This window comes from Columba livia, chromosome 3 (genome assembly GCF_036013475.1).
Source record: "Columba livia isolate bColLiv1 breed racing homer chromosome 3, bColLiv1.pat.W.v2, whole genome shotgun sequence".
Classification (NCBI taxonomy): Eukaryota; Metazoa; Chordata; class Aves; order Columbiformes; family Columbidae; genus Columba; species Columba livia.
The window spans coordinates 81,824,697-81,841,185 of NC_088604.1; the positions used below are offsets into that span (position 1 = coordinate 81,824,697).

General features: G+C 36.1%; 1 protein-coding gene across 7 annotated transcripts in view; it reads right to left on the reverse strand.

Annotated features, from left to right (window-relative positions):
• PLD5 (phospholipase D family member 5) overlaps positions 1 to 16,489 on the reverse strand; it is a 180,972-nt gene that overhangs the window by 78,283 nt on the left and 86,200 nt on the right. The window lies entirely within an intron of this gene.

Genomic DNA, 16,489 nt, shown 5'->3' on the forward strand with positions numbered 1-16,489 from the left:
GCAGTGGAGCAAACAAACCTTTAATTTACTGAAATGAGTTTAACTGACTGTTAATTTACTGAACAGATAGGATGTGGAGTTTGATCCTCTAGACTTCAATCTGACATTCATAAGCAATTCAGCAAAGATATTTCACAGGTCCTGGACATACAAACCTAATTCTTCCAGAATTAAATGTAAACATAGAGTGGAAACAAAATGGCAACATTTTACTGCAACTTTTTGCCTCACAATCCCATGATAAAGACCAGTATAGTCACAATTCCTAATTTCTCTGGACAATTTATGCTCTATTTTATGCCTTCTGCAACAATTTATATACATACAGAACAAACAGAAAATCCTAGTGTGTCAGAACAGATACATGTTTTATGGAATAATTATAGGAATATTATAAACATCTCATGGCTTCTGATAGGACAAAAAGTTTATCAACACTACCTAAGGAAAAATGCAGTGTTAAGTTGAGCAGCCAAATCATCGAACCAGAAATTAGCACACCTACATTTAATAAAGGAAACTTTTAAAATATAATTTAATTTTTATATATTAATGTGCCTCATGAAGAGAAAATAACCCAATTTAAGACCAAAAAATTAACAGTAGATTAACCACAGACTTAATTAAGGCTGGTTTGACCAGAAGACCAATACACCATCCCAGTCAAAACCCTATGCTTTATGGTCCCAGCTTTCCCATCTTCATCCACGACAATTAGTGCCTTATTCCATAAGGAAATAATTATCTGCTAGAGAAAGGGGCTGCAATGATGGCACCTACATCTGAGCTTCCAAGAGACAGAAAAAAGTTTCATTTTAGGGAACATTCAAATGTCCTGTTTAATCACTTCACTTTAGGTGAAATCTTGCAAGAACTGATGAGCACTGGATCACCAATACCTAAATCCAGCCTGTGTCAGCAGCTCTTGAAGTCCACTTATGTCATCTGAGTAGTAATTAAAACTGAAATATACCACAACTTCCCTACTAGAAGTTCAGCACTCAGACAAATACATTTACTATTCAATGTAGTGCAAAAATGTGCCTGGACTGCTTGATAAGGCCACTAGAGATGTCAAAAAGACATTATTTGAAACAAATCAGCACAGCAGTCATCTGACTCTTCCCATGTTCTGAAAGGAACTAGCATTTCAAAATTCATAATCAATAGAAATAGCATCATACTCCACATTTCTAGATTCTTCCAATTCTGTGCTTGCTGTCAGAACTTGGATTTGCACCCTTTTTAATGGGACAATTTCTATATTTTGATCAGAAACAAATTTCTTGAGGTTCAAGTAAATCTTATTTCACTGGTAATTTTTTTGAAATAGTCAAAAAATTGTTCTCAAATGACACAGAGGCACAAAGAAAGGAACAGTATCTCTTGATACTAATCATCATTCAGTTCAGAGTACACTGTAGCTGAATTTCACATACAAGAAGGCATAAGAATACAGAGGTCAAAAGTTGCAGTGTTCTGCTCATGGCTCTATGCACAACAGATATACACCTTGGGGATATGTTTGAAAGCTATTTTATGGACACAGACTAAGAATGGAAATTGCCTTCTGTTCCTCGTGTATATCTGGGCTTTCTTTAAGACACTTCCATTCGGCTGTTGTTAGGGTATGACAAGCCATGACAAGAAGCCCTAAAATTTGTCTGTGACATGCCCCTCTGTCCTCATCACGTCTCAAACACACTACAAAGCTTTTCAGCACCTTATCACATACCAGAGTAACTTCCATTTAGACTGTGATTTTGAAATAGTGTTTAAAGACAAAGGAGGGAAAACAACTTGTATTGTCGTCTTATTAAAAGAAATACACCAATGAAGAAGGATGCCATATCTGCGTTCGCATATGGCTGAAATGTATTTGGGGTCACAACAGCACTTCAAGAGCTCACATCTGCTCTGCTAAACTTTAGGTAACATAACGAATTCCTCCCATCAAGGCTACTCTACGACTACCACAACTTTGTTCTTTCTTTCCCTTATTTCTCATCATTTTCCTCCCTCATTTTTTCCCCAGATGCTCAGACATTCATTCCGGCTCATTGTGGAGCACTTTGTGACAGGGAACAAAGAGTTGCCCTTCATTTGGATGGTGTTTTATACAATGAAACCTAAACCTTGCTGGTAAGTGCTCAAAATGCATCCATGTGAATGAACTGTTCATTCTGGGGAATTTTCTTTCTCCTTGGACTTGAAAAAAGAAACACTAGGAAGAAGCCAGAGAGTGTAGTCAGCACAGCCCTTTTGTTGGGATCATTAGGCTTTCTAAAGAGAATAGGCTGACTCCTGTATTTTTTTCCTGGGCATTCTCTGCATCAGAACAGCTTGCTCAATCATGTGCCATAATTTTTTTCCCCCCCCTTCCCTCGCTCTTCTGCGTATTACACCCTAGGTGACCTCTTTTGCTTCTGTTTTACTCCTTCTAGTTAGTCTTCTACTCATTAAATCTCTTCCAAATGACTTCATTGGCAGCTCTGCAGAGAAGGACATGGGAGTTCTGCTGGACAAGTAGTTAACCTTGAGGCAACAATATGCCCTTATGGCCAAGAAGACCAATGGTATCCTGGGGTGAATTAAGAAGAGTGTGGCCAGCAGGTCGAGGGAGGTTTTCCTCCCCCTCTACTCTGCCCTGGTAAGGCCACATCTGGAGTACTGAGCTTCCCAGTTCAAGAAAGACAAGGAACTAACTACTGGACAGAGCCCAGGAGAGAGCTACAAAGATGATGAGGGGGCTGGAGCATCTTTATTACAAGGAAGGCAAGAGAGCTGGGTCTGTTTAGCCTGGAGAAGACTGAGGGGGGATCTTATCAATGTTTATAAAGATCTTAAGGGTGGGTGTCATGAGGATGGGACCAGACATTTTTCAGTGATGCCCATAGACAGGATAAGGGACAACGAGCACAGATCGAAACACAGGAAGTTCCATCTGAATATGAGGAGAAACTGCTCTGAGGATGTTAAAATACTGGAATGGGATGCCCAGAGATGTTGTGGAGTCTCTTTCTCTGGAGATAATCAAAACTCACCTGGATGTGATCCTGTGCAACCTCCTCTAGGTGAACCTGCTTTAGTAGGGGGTTGAACTAGATGATCTCCAGAGGTCCCTTCCAACCCCATTCTGTGAAAACATAGTATTGCTATTAAATCTGCAAGACACAGTTCTGTGCATTCTGTCCCGTTCCTCCAATATGTCTGATTTGTCTAGATAGACCAAAAGCTCTTAATTAGTGGGAATTTTTGTTGCTCCAACAGTAGGGACAAATACAGTTGGATCCATCTTTGGTAAATTTCTACAAATTACTGCATTAGGAAGTAGCAACATGGGCCTCTGAAAATCTCCACTCATAATATACAATATTAAGAGACAGATTTTTAATTACTCTTCCCTAAATTGTCATAATTCAAACTCCTTAAATCAGAGGCATGAGACAAGTCTAACTTGGCTTACTATTCTAATGAGAATTCTTTGAAAGTCTGCTACTGCTTACCTTTAGCTGCAGTAAATAGAAAAACAGATATATTCTTTTAAAAATGTGGTTACCCTACCTACAAGGTAGCTTACTTGGTAACACAGTAAACCATGGACAGTGTGTAGGAACTTAGAAGTTCCAAACTGAAATAGAAAAGGTTTCCTGGGTGATAAAGTACCTGTTCTTGCTACTTCTGGCAATGTTTCATCTGCCTTTGTTCTTAAATCATGGAGATGAAGAAAAGATATCAGAAAAAGGAAGGGTTTTTACCACCACTTGTCATACTGGAACATTTTTTGTCTTGCTGTTTCACAGGCAGAAACCACTTTCACTTGTTAATGCTCTATTCTTTATTTTCAGTAACGGGGATGCCACGTGGGAATTTCTCTCCTCTGTGATATTATTACAGACAACAATCATTTCCCTTCTTAGCTTTCATGCTGTACAGCCAAGCGCCTTTAGTGTATTTTTTAATTAGATACTCTTAACTCCTAGAACCTCCTCCTACTCAGCATGAGTTCAAGCTTTTTGATTATTGACGGTCAGTTACACATAGTATTCCAGATTAAAACTTATCAGTGCCTTTCAAATGGCATTAGTACTTCCTTTGCGCTTCTGGTTACATCTTGCTTGATGCAAATAGTATTGCATCTATCTCTGAGTAATTATGTCTTCTTTTATTACAGTTTCTCTATGTAATTGCTTTCCTTCAATGGTATAAAGATGGAAAATGTACTTAAATTACAGTTGGACTACTGCCTAGGAATAACCAAAATCAAACTGTTAACTAAAATAGTACCTATATCCCCATGAGAAACTGAATTATGTATTTAAGAGGCATTATAACCTCACAAATTTGAAAAAGGGTTTTCCCATTATGAGTCTGAGGAAAGTGCATTTTTTGATCACTTATATTTATTTTCTGCCTTCAGATAATATATTTGCTCATTCAAATTTAATTCTAATGTTGTCTGTGGAAAACTGTATCTTTAGGAGGCTCTACAGTCAGCTGTTACTTTATACAAATATTTAAGTCTGAAAACTGACTAAAAGGACTTCTGTCATTCCTTGCTTCTGCATGACTGCTGTAATTTGTGAAGTTCAAAGAGAAAAACAAGTTTAAAAGATACCAAGACTAAAGAAACAGACCAACTAAAAGCCAAATGAATGCTGAAATGTGTAACAGATTTAAGAAAAATCTTTTTTACAAATGTTTTCTGAAACTGTAAGAACATGTTCCAGCAAAACAGTGGACAGCTGAGGTAGCTTTATTTCTTCTCAGAGCTGCTTCTGAGTATGTTTTATTATTATTTTCTAGTAATCCAAGAAGACAGTAACCACAGAACCTGAGTAGCAATAAACTCCATGAAATATGAAACATGAGAAGTGTTGTGAAGCAGAGAGAACAAAAACAATGTGAAAATACAACAAAGTCTACAAAGAAACAGTATTATGATTTGGATCTGCAGAAAAAAAAACAAACTTGAAGGAATTCTACTGAAAGACCCAGAATTAACCCCTAGCAAAGATATTAGAGATTGTCAGAATGAAGAATCACCTATGTCATACTGAATCCTAGGGATGGTAGAGGCACCTCTGAGAAGTGGATGTAAAAAGCTCACACAACTATCAGGAAAAACACCACTGCAGAAGGGAGTAAGGAGCTCCAGTTGACATGCCAGCAAACAATACAGCAGACAGTATCATCAAATAATTCAGGTTGGAATGCACCCCTGGAGGTCATCTAGTTTAACTGTCTGCTCAAAACAGGTCCCTTTGCATCAGGTTGCTCAGCACTTTGGTAAAGTACTGAATTGCTACAACAATGAAGATTACACAGCCCTCTCTGGGTGCCTGTTTTCATGTTTGACCACTTTCACAATGAGGAAAAACAAACAAACACACACACACAACACCCCACAAACAACAAAACCCCCAAAACCCCAAACCAAAAACAACTCCAACAAACAACTCAACCCATGTACTTAGAATTTCCTGTGCTTCAATTTGTATCTGTTGCCTGTCCTCTCACTGTGTATCCTCAAGAAGAATCTGGTTCTGTTATCGCTATAATCACCCAAGAGGTATTGTAATTGTAGACAGCACTAAGAACAGAAGCACAGTGCCATTTCCTGAAATCACCACTACAGAACATGAAAGTTCTTGAAAGGCAACAAGAAAACCATCATAAAGGAAAAAAAAAACACAATAAAGATTCTGTGATAAAGGCTAGTGATATTTTACACCGCTTTCAAATGAACAGCAACATGAGAAATCTGATAAAGCTTTTCATTTAATACTAGACTATTAAAAGTCAAATAGCCCATGGTAAAAATAAAATGCCCTGCCCCGGTACTGAGGTTCCTCAAGTTTTTCATTTGTAGCTCTCATTCTTGCTTTTAATCTGCAAATAAATGAGTTTTATGCTTTGAAATATTAAATACTTTTTCTGTGACTCCAGACCATGAGATCACCTCTTGTCTTCCATATTACACAATTCTTTTGCAGAATTACCAGATTCTTCCTAACACTGACAGTATTTCTCAAACTAGTTTTTGAGCACAAAATACATTAGGTTAAAATATTCAATGATATTGACCTTGAGGAGCACTGAAGCTTGAAAATCCACTGCTGTACTTTTCCTGTTTGTGATTTTACAGTACTCACTGTTGTCTTCCCGTGTGGCACTTTCTCATGAACCAAATGGTTTGCTCATATTGATACAATGAAGGATTTATTGCATTACCTTGTTAAAATTGTCAATTAACTTATAACAGGAAATAGATTACTCTGATACAACCTATATTTTACACTACCAAGGGAAATTTTTATCCATCTTTCCTGTGCCACTGTGCTAAAACATTTAATAACAACTGAAGACAAATTTACAGGCTGAGATTCTTTTTTGTGTGGTTTGTTTGTTTGTTTTTTAACACATAGGATATGTTAACTTACAAACACTACCTGGAAAAGCATAAAACTTCAAGTAACCTATCCCAAAGAGACCAGGGTTTCATCACAACAGATGAAAATAATTTCACCTGACTTAATCATACATTATGATGAGTAAATTACAAAAAAAGGCAAGCAATCTAGTTGGGGTGTGGAAAACTCACTTGCTACAGTGAGTGAGATATACAGGAATGATTAATTAAATTATTGCAGAACAAAGACACTGTAAGACAAGAAAGGCAGATACATAAAACCAAAAGTAAAGTTTATTTCAAAGAAACTTCAATGGGAACCCTAACTAGTAAAGCAAAAGTATTCCCTAATGTACTCTAGTTTAGCAGCTGTGCTTACAAAAGGATTTAGCCATTTGCAGCTGTAAATCTCTACATAAAATTAGGTTCAAGGACAGAGAAATAAAAAATATTCTATTATCTTAATTTTTACAAAGTAGTTGGATATGAAGCCATCTTTTCCTGATCCAAAAAAGGAAAAAAAATAAATAAATTCATTGGTTACTCATTACTCAGGCTATTCCTTTTCTCTACAAAAAAAAAAAAAGAAATCAAAATTATTTCATTTTCTCATCTCCAGTGTTTTCTGGACCTATACTTCCTCAGTTAACTAAAGGTAAGTTCATTGAGACTGCCTGCTGTACCCATATAGACTAAACTACCACTCATTCTTCTCTTATTCTGTTTCTAATACTTCACATAAACTATGTCCAATAACATCTTATGGTAAATAATTTACCTAGGCTTACTGAAAAACATAAGGATTGATTGGTCTACTTTTGTAATTTTGTTTTCCCATGGCAGGAAAGAAACATCTGATGAAAACTTGGCAGTATTTTGAGATAAGAGTTATTTTGCTCCATGCCAGTCTTCTCAGGATTTCCACCCACTCTAGTATAATTCCTCTGGTGGCCGTTTTAGAGATATAATGAAAGGCTATTTCACCTAATTTCCTTACAAGTTCAAGATTAAGTTATTTAGGGTACAGATTGTGTCATCTCATGCTTTTGTGTCACATTTAACATATCCTCGACAATAATATATTACAGTCCATATCAGGACTATGTAACATAGACAGATGCAAGGACAGATAAAACCAACATGCTACGACTAGATTGCTTAATTGTTCTTTACCCTTACTAGTAGAAACACCTGGACCCTCAGCAAATAACTTACAATTCAGAGGAGATGCCCCGCAGCTTATCATATAATCTTTCACAACCCCTCCTCCACTCTACCATTACAGAAGGAGGAAGATGTTTTGGAAAGAGGATATTGATCTGAATATTTCATATCTCTGTTCCTAATACAAGAGAAGTCTCAGGAATATGAAGGAGAGGATTTTTTTTTCTTTGAACTGGCACTTTAGTTGTAAGTGGACTATACATGGTTTTTTAAAAAAAGTCTCTCCTGAAAGAAGAATTGCTATGACCTATTTCTCTTTAATCACACTATGCCTATTAATGGAGATGCAATAGCAAGACAAATATCTTCAAGTATGTCTCTGTCCCTTGGCATCAGTGATTCCCAATAAATAACATAAGGAATTGCTGAGCTGTACAACATCTTCAAAACAAAGCCTCCATTACTGATGCTCCAAAGACAGAAATGGGGACAAAACTACAAAGAACAAGAGACTCTAAAAAGGTTTATATTAATGGTGATGGGAGAAGGAATGGCAATAACAAAATATCAGTTCTTTGTCTCTCTTATTTTTCCAATGGCAAGCAAAGGCTTCTCATAAAATTGATGGGTTTCCTCTTGTCCTTGCAGGTGGAATCCAATTGTTTAAGGAAACTGTTCACCGCCATGTATCCCCCTGTGTCCCTCACCTGAGGAAGCAGATGGGAGATTGTGGTGCAAAGCAAAATGAATTAAACACTGGCCTCCCTAAAATGAATAACAAAATTCCTAACAGTTCAGTTGGAACAGAAAGTAGCTCTGGCTTAATCATTTTAAAGTACCTCCAGACAAGCCTATACATAAGGGATTCTACAATAGTTCACTTCTCGAATACTTTAACTGTCTGTTTGATCTCATTAATACTCAACTTTAGTTAATTCTGGCTCAGCAATTTTTTTTGTCTCATAAGTTTATGCATATAAAAAGAGAATAAATAATTAGTATGTAGATGAATCACAAACATTTTAATTTGCGAGGAATAAAAATTGCAAGTGAACATTATTAATAGTCAAGTTAAAATGGTTATTGATGATCAAAGTATTGTAGAAAAAAGCCATTCACAGATGTTTAATATGTGCTACAAGGGCCATGAACCACTGGGAGTAGTCATCTTAGTGGGCACACAAAAAAACACCCTTAACGTACTTCCTCTTTATGCAATTGTTCATTCTATGGGCCCTATGAATTTTGTGTTGTTTCTTATTCACCGTTTTCATCAAAAGCACAAAACACATCACAAAATATATGCCTGACCTTGACCCTCATATTAAGACACTCCTCTGAAAGGGGACACGCAAAAAAAGCTTATGGGCACCAAGCTCCTCACCTGGCATGGTTATGAGCTCAGTGCTGTGAGCAATGCTTGGTTCCATCTGAACGCCTCTCCCAGATCTGTAACTACTCAGTGGAACATTTTAATTGTGAATGCCACGTTTGCTGAAGGACAAGATGGGCAACTCTACTGAAAAGGCAGCAATGTTAGAAATGTAGAGTAGAAGAAACCTTGACTGGTTGATAGATATTTTTTTGGGGTAGATTTTTTATTTTCAATAATTTAAAAAAAAAAAATAATTCTGGTTTATTTTCTGGACTTCAGCTCCCAAATTCTGCCTAATTTGTATTTCAGTACACTTAGTGCAATTTGGGATATCTAGCCACAATTTTTCAAAGAAGGCCATTTCCAGTGAATGTAACAACGTGAAAAAGTGAGAGGATAGAACTATCACAAGCAATTTAGAATTCTCAAAAAAAAATTAAAAATGACATCATGCTGATGTGGCAGCATAACCATATTGTCTAGTCTGTTCTAATTGCAGCATAATTTCATGGTGAAGAACTTCTTGGCCACAGGAACAACCAAGTGCAAAACCAGCACTGAAATTATTTCTTCTAATTTAGCTAAAATAGTTGTTTAGGATAGGAATTACTCCTGTGCCTGAGGAAGTTTTAACAACATTCTGTTAATTTCTTTCAAAGAATCAAGATCAAATCTTTAGTAAACAGGATTTTTGCAGTTGTTCTGAGTACTGAACCGATGAGAAACAAATAATTTATATACTCTTTTGATGGACAGTTTCCATTCTATTAGCCCTCTCTTTTTTTAAGCTGTTTTCTGACTCAATTCACCATATTTTTTCTTTGTGATGAATTCTTGTCAATACCTTATTTACCTTACAATCCATATGTAGAAGCTGTCTTTCAAGTATGAAGTCAGCATCTCTGTCCAGCTTCAAATACTAACTGGATAAATAAAACTGCTGTTTTATTTGCCACTAGCTCAAATACAAACAAAAAACTACAACGTTTAAAACAAACCTGTTTATAACAGCAACATTTTTCTTATACCTTACAAATATAAATAGCAAAATAAATATCAACCTCCAAATTGCATGTCTGGAAAATAACTAAATCTTTGGGGAACTAGTTTTATCCCTGGAAGAACAAACTGAAAGGAAATATGAAATTCAAAAGGGTTGAACCAAGTGTCTGTTCAAGAGCATCAATGGAAACGAAGCTACAGGGTGATAAATTCTGACAGAGGTTACCAAAAGAAAAAGTAGGGCAAGCAGGACAGACCTAAGACAAAACCCACCACCATCCTTCTATCCCCACATAAAACCCACAACTCAAACAGGCAGAAGGTATGTGAGCAATGCATAAGAAGCCAGAGGTGTGCCTTGGTACATTCAAGCTTTCAAGTTTGGGACAGACCTTTTAGGTACTGATATTATATTTAGAAATGGATTTGGCTTATTCCTGTCATTCCCTTCTCTGCAGTGTCAATGTAAACAAGCTGAAAGCAGAGAAATATTAGATGCAGACTTCAGATAGCAATACAGTTAACAGCTTGATACAGTGGGGCACATTTTTTCTGAAAATTGCTTTGAAAATTGAATAGCACTCTTTCAATAGCAAAAAGATGCCAGAGGAGAGAGAGAAAAACAAAACCAAAACCAAGACAATCAACCAAAATAACAATGGTCTTAAATGACATGAAAGTCGTCTTGTATCTTCTAGACACAACTGCCTGGCAATCAAAGGACAGGATCATAACAGCCCACCGCAGAGGCTGAACATTCCTAAACTTGCTCAAATTCTCAATAAGTAAACCTACAGCATTACCCCAAAGTCAAACAGCACATCTGTGTTGTAGCAAACATAAAACATAATACATAACACAATACTACACAATCTCACAATAAACAGAATATAACAGTTTTGAGAGAATTTCAAATTATTTTTTTACTAGTTTACCAATATTAAAAAACCCCAAGAATTTTACCCTTTGATGCAAAGAAAACGTAGATTGCTTAGCAAGATTGTCTGTAGAACTCATGCTAAACCAGAATTTTATAACATTTAAACAAAATAATTCAAGCTATTATTTAGGCTATTATTAGATTTTATTCTTTGATTTTTTTAAATATATGACACTCAGCCAAAAAGAAATTAAGTAACAGAAGTGAGGTGCAACATTGGTAGTAAATGAAAATTAAAAATATTAAAAAGTAGTTGTGGTTTTTTTTGTGGTTTTCTTTAGTGTTTTTTTCATTTATTTAGTTTTTACATTTTAAGCTGTTCCTACTCTGCTCCCAAAATAAAATTGTAATTTTCAGTATCTACTGCAAGCTCATAATACTATTTTACATTTATGCACTCTATATATTCTTCTAGACAGTCCTTCTTCCTTATCTCCATTATTGCTGAATTTCAATTCATTATTTAATAATTGCATTGCAATTATAATTACAAGACCTTTGGTGGAAGAAATCATACACTTGTTATTTAAAATAACAATGTATCTTTCACATCTTATAATTTACAGGTAAGTTCAAGTCAAGTTTCCAGTCCTAGAGTCTGTGAAGTGCAATACTGAAATATCTGAGAATCACATCTCTAGTGTAAAACCATCTCTGTTAAAACATGGGAAGATGAAAAATCTGCCCATTATTACATTCTGTCTTTTCAGTTACTGAAAACAAGAAGCAATAGCCAAATAACTTGTAATTATAGCGTAGTTATAAAATACATCAATGAGCCATAACGATATGATCTCATGAAAAAGAAATTACTTCTGCTTTAAAGCATATGAAAGCTGAAAAAATGCACTACTGCCTTCTCAGCACGTAAACAGACTGTCTGATGAGAGTGGGACTGTTTATAAAAATCAAACACTTTCTGTGATTGCTAGCTTTCTGTCATAAGTCAAATAACTAAAAGACAACAAACAGCTAAAATGAAGATTAGAACAATGAAGTTACTTACTGTAAAAAAAAAAAAAAAAAAAAAAGCAAAAAAACCAACCCCCCAAACAGAAGAACAACCCACGAAGCTTTGCCGACATAATAATCTATACTGTACACTCCTCATCTGCCCACCCCCCAAAACAACAAGCTCCACACAATTTAAGGAATAGGGATTTTTTTTCAGTTTTCACATAGTTTAATTCTGTAGTTTGAGAGAAGTCAAAGCTCTATTGGTCTGCACTTGGTTGACTGATTGACTTAAAGTTTTTTGGTGCCTTCCCTTCCAAGCATTCCAGATTTTTTTTCCTTTTTGTATTTAAAAAACCCGTTGTAGGCAGAAGACATCAACTATTCTGTCAAAAACCACCAAGGCCCCAAACCCAGAAACCACATCCACAAAGCACCTTCTTGTACAAACCCCAAGGACTGAATAGACGCATTATTGACTACTTGAAATTTGGGCTTTCTATTGTGTTACAGGGAGCAACAAGAACATGAATGAACTGGCTCAGTTAAAGAAAATAAAAGTACTTAAAGTTTTCTGCAAAATATTGCTAAACATTAGGAGAACTATTTTGTTTCTAGGTAGCAGCTATACACAAAGTAATGGCATTTGTCAGGAAAAATCCATGTTTCCAATGTTGTCTTCAAATTCATATTAAGATTTCATCAGCTTGAAAATGCTTTCTACTGCTTGAAATGGGTTCATTTCCACTGGAAATGGGACATGTTTTTCAAAAACACAGTGAACGGTTAATGGAATGGAATTCTTTGTGTTACTGTCACATTCCTTTAGTGCCATGCCAAAATACAGACCTCCAAGTAGTCTATAATTTTTTACAAAGGCTTTGCATACCAAACACATTTTAGATTAAACTGAACTTTCTTCTCAATGAGATGTTGTTACTGAAAATCTTTTAACTGTCATATTATACAAAATAAAAACCAAGTATTTGAAGTTAGGTAAACTTGCAAAAAAAAAAAAAAAGGAAAAAAAAAAGGTCAATTTAACATGTTAACTCTTCAAACAATCAAAGCACTTGGTTATGTAGTCTTGTACTAATTTGGAAGTAATTTCTGTGATAAACTCTCCAAATGAGAAAGTTCAAGCAGTCACCAGGTAACCAAGTGGAAACTCAGTGTTCTAGTATTGTCTTTTAGCAGTATTTTCAGCTTTCAACTCAGTAGTTACTGCACTAAATCTCATTCAAATATAGCAATTCCTGCTTCAGAGAGGTAGCAATATTCCAGCAGAGAGAGACTCAGGGACAAGAAATGAGCACCCAGTGGGTGCAGATGGACACAGGGTGCCCCAACTCTTTGGTGATCCAAAGAGCAACCCAGCTGACCTTCCCTGTCTGCGGCTGCACTCCCCTCCTGCATGCGGCACACAGCAGCTCTGAGAAGCACATTAGGAAAGAGATGGCAATAATTTTACAAATAAGCAAAATGCCTGAGAGTAAAATTAAAAGGCTCGAGAGGGACATAAACAATGATTCTTGCTTCACTTAGTAATGCGATGGAAAATTCAAGTTATTCCCTGCTTTGCTCTTGTTGATAACCATCCTTTTGATTTACATCCAACACGATTATGGGGCCAACATCACACCAAGCCAGAGTGGGACGGGCAGAGCTTTGCCTTTAGAACTGCTAACTTGCAGCTGCTTACCAACAGCAAACAGCCATCATGGATTTAAAAAAAAAAAAAAAAAAGAAGAAGAAAAACTCTGCTAGAAATTCGGTTGTCAGAAAATAAGCAAAGATCCTTTCTTCATCTTTTCCACTTTCTGGTGTAGATGGGCAATTTCATTTATGGTACACCTCATGCAATCAAATATTCTACATAAACAATTTCAAGGCTGGCCACTGTGCATGCAACGAGATGACCTTCCAGCATGCATTAGCTTTCTAAAACGCTGGCACTGAACAATGGAAAAATATTTACAAGTCATGCTTAAAAGAAAAAAAATAAATTAAAAAAAGTCATGGACAGGGTAGCTCCAAGTTTTGCTACTAGTTTTGACCATGAACAAAGACAAACACAGAATATTTCCTCGGGACTGAGGAACTATAACCAAAGGTTAGTTGGTTTTTCCACTACACCTCCAGATATTTTATACTCCTAACTCGTTGCTATTGTCTAGGAAGAGTGTCCCACACTGTAGCCATTATTAATAAAAGGCCAATCAGCATTATTGCCTCACTAGATGGTGAGCGGCACAGGGAGTCCATTAAGCTTGAAATAATATGTCAAAAAAATGTCCCTCTTCCTTGACACATTATTAGTACAATAACAGTATCAATTCAATGAATTCGGCTTTAATGAAACCTGGAAGAGGTTACAAAAAAAAGTTACATACCATCATCATGATGAATTTTCACAGCTGGAGAGCAAAGGAGAGGGAGAGAGATGCAACAAAGAACTGATTGTTATGAAGACCACCTACTTCCAATATGCAATAAGCTAGTTTCAAATAAAAGGCAGCATTTAGAAAATGAATGCTTACTCTTTGATCTTTGCTACTGCACTGCATCTATGTACCTCCAAAAGAAATTAAAAGCAAATCACTTATTCTTTGTGGATATATTTTTGAGCTTGATTCAAAGCTTTTACTGTCTCTAGTGGATTTTTCAAATAAACCCATCTTTGTTTTAACTAGAAACAACAAAGTCAGCATTTGTAAGTTTAGACATGAGAGTTCCAGTTTATTTCCAGACAAAAGATACAATAGAAACAACTAAAACCTAAATTTCAGTAAAGAATCTACAACTAACTTTTAGAATTGCTACCTGTGGGTTAGTTACCTAATAGCATACTAGGTTAATATAATTAGGGCAAGTAGAAAACTTAGATAAATGTGTTTTTTATTATAACACACAAATATTCTACAAATATATCAGGGCAATAATTAAGACAGTACATATAACCATGCCATAATACAGCTAACAAATCTCCACTGATAACCACTTTATCTTGCAGTATGGTTTCTCAGATGTAGCTTGAGGATCAAATTCAGCACAGCAACAGGTTATCCAGCTGAAAGGCCTTTGATTATCACAGGATTACAAAAATGCAAAGTCCATGCTTGCTGAGATCTCAAAATGCAAACCTACTCTTCTGTAACTTGTGTAGCCTTCAGGTTACGTTTGTACCAACACTGCTGAGCTCCTTAAACAGTGTTAAATGTCCCACTGAAACGGTACCATACAGGAGGGTATGATTGCTGCTGCCTTCTTTGTATTTTGCTCCTATTAACAGGACACATTGTATTGAACACTGCAGACAGCTTTATGTGACCCAGATTGTTCTCAGAAGTTGTGTGAACCTTCAAATACATTTGTATGCCCCTTTTTTGGCTCCTCAGACTAAAATTAGACATTATTGATGTATATGTACTAATTCAACATTCCTATACTGTTAAGATCACTATGAAAAATTTACAATGATAGTGCTGCACAAAGCAATGCTCATGAAACACTCAGTAAATGTTTCAGTAATGTTATGAGAAAATACCTAGAAAAGATATACCATTTTGGCTTATTGTTTAAAACACTCTGAAGGCGGCAGTAGTGACAACCCTCAGGAAAAGTAACTCACTGAACTGCAAAGGGCTAATCCTTCCTGTCCTTGTTGTGTATCATCTGATGTAAGACTGAAAGGTAAATGAAATACAGCAACACAAATACAGTAGTCCAATATAAGCAACCGCACCTCTTATGCCTGAGACTTAATCATGGACACATGGGGCAAAGAAGAACTAACCCAGGATGAAATTATTGCATTGTTGATATAGGAAGTACATTGTTACAGTAGGAAAAAGTAGAAATATAATCAGCTCCTCCCTTTTTCAGCCCCTAGTTAAGGGAAGAAAGTAACAACCTTTGAAATAGTCTTGAATATCAACTGTTATGCAGCCATTTTATTATTATATTTCAGTTGAGAGAAGAAATAAAACTATTTTTTAATTTTTCTGATCAAAGGTCACAGCCTGTTCCAAAATCTGGACAAATCACTTACCATCTATTTCTTTTGCAGCAGAAAACACCATTATTTTCATTAAATCTTCTTGTTTTCAAAGAAAAGACAAAGCTATCTCTCCAGCTCAGTATTCCACTGACAGAGTCAAGGGCATGACCCTGTGCATTTTACTTGGTCACAGCTCTACAGAGCATCAATGTGCACAAGAAGTTAAAATATCTGCTGAATGAAAGCTGACCCTTCTGTCCTGGGCTTTCCTATAGAGCTTCTAAGTATAGTATTGGGGCAGGTAAAGACAGACAGTGCCATTTTGGAGCCTACAAAGCAGTCCTTCCTTTGTGCACTGACAGAGCGGAGCATCACCTCTTAGCCCATTATTTTCAGTTAAAAAAAAAATAAAATAAAAAAAGAAGTACAGAAAGCAAACACTCTGTGGCAAAGTCCTGAAGTGACTAAAGAACCAAAATGCTAGTGATCTTACTGACAGAATAGGCTTCTCTCCCATTGCATAGAACTCTGTATTCCAGCTGTATCAACTCCTCTAAAACCTTATTCAGCAGTGACACATTTCAAAAAGCGTTTCTTGGCATCTTGCCCTACAGCAGAAGAGAATTTGCATTTTTACTGCAT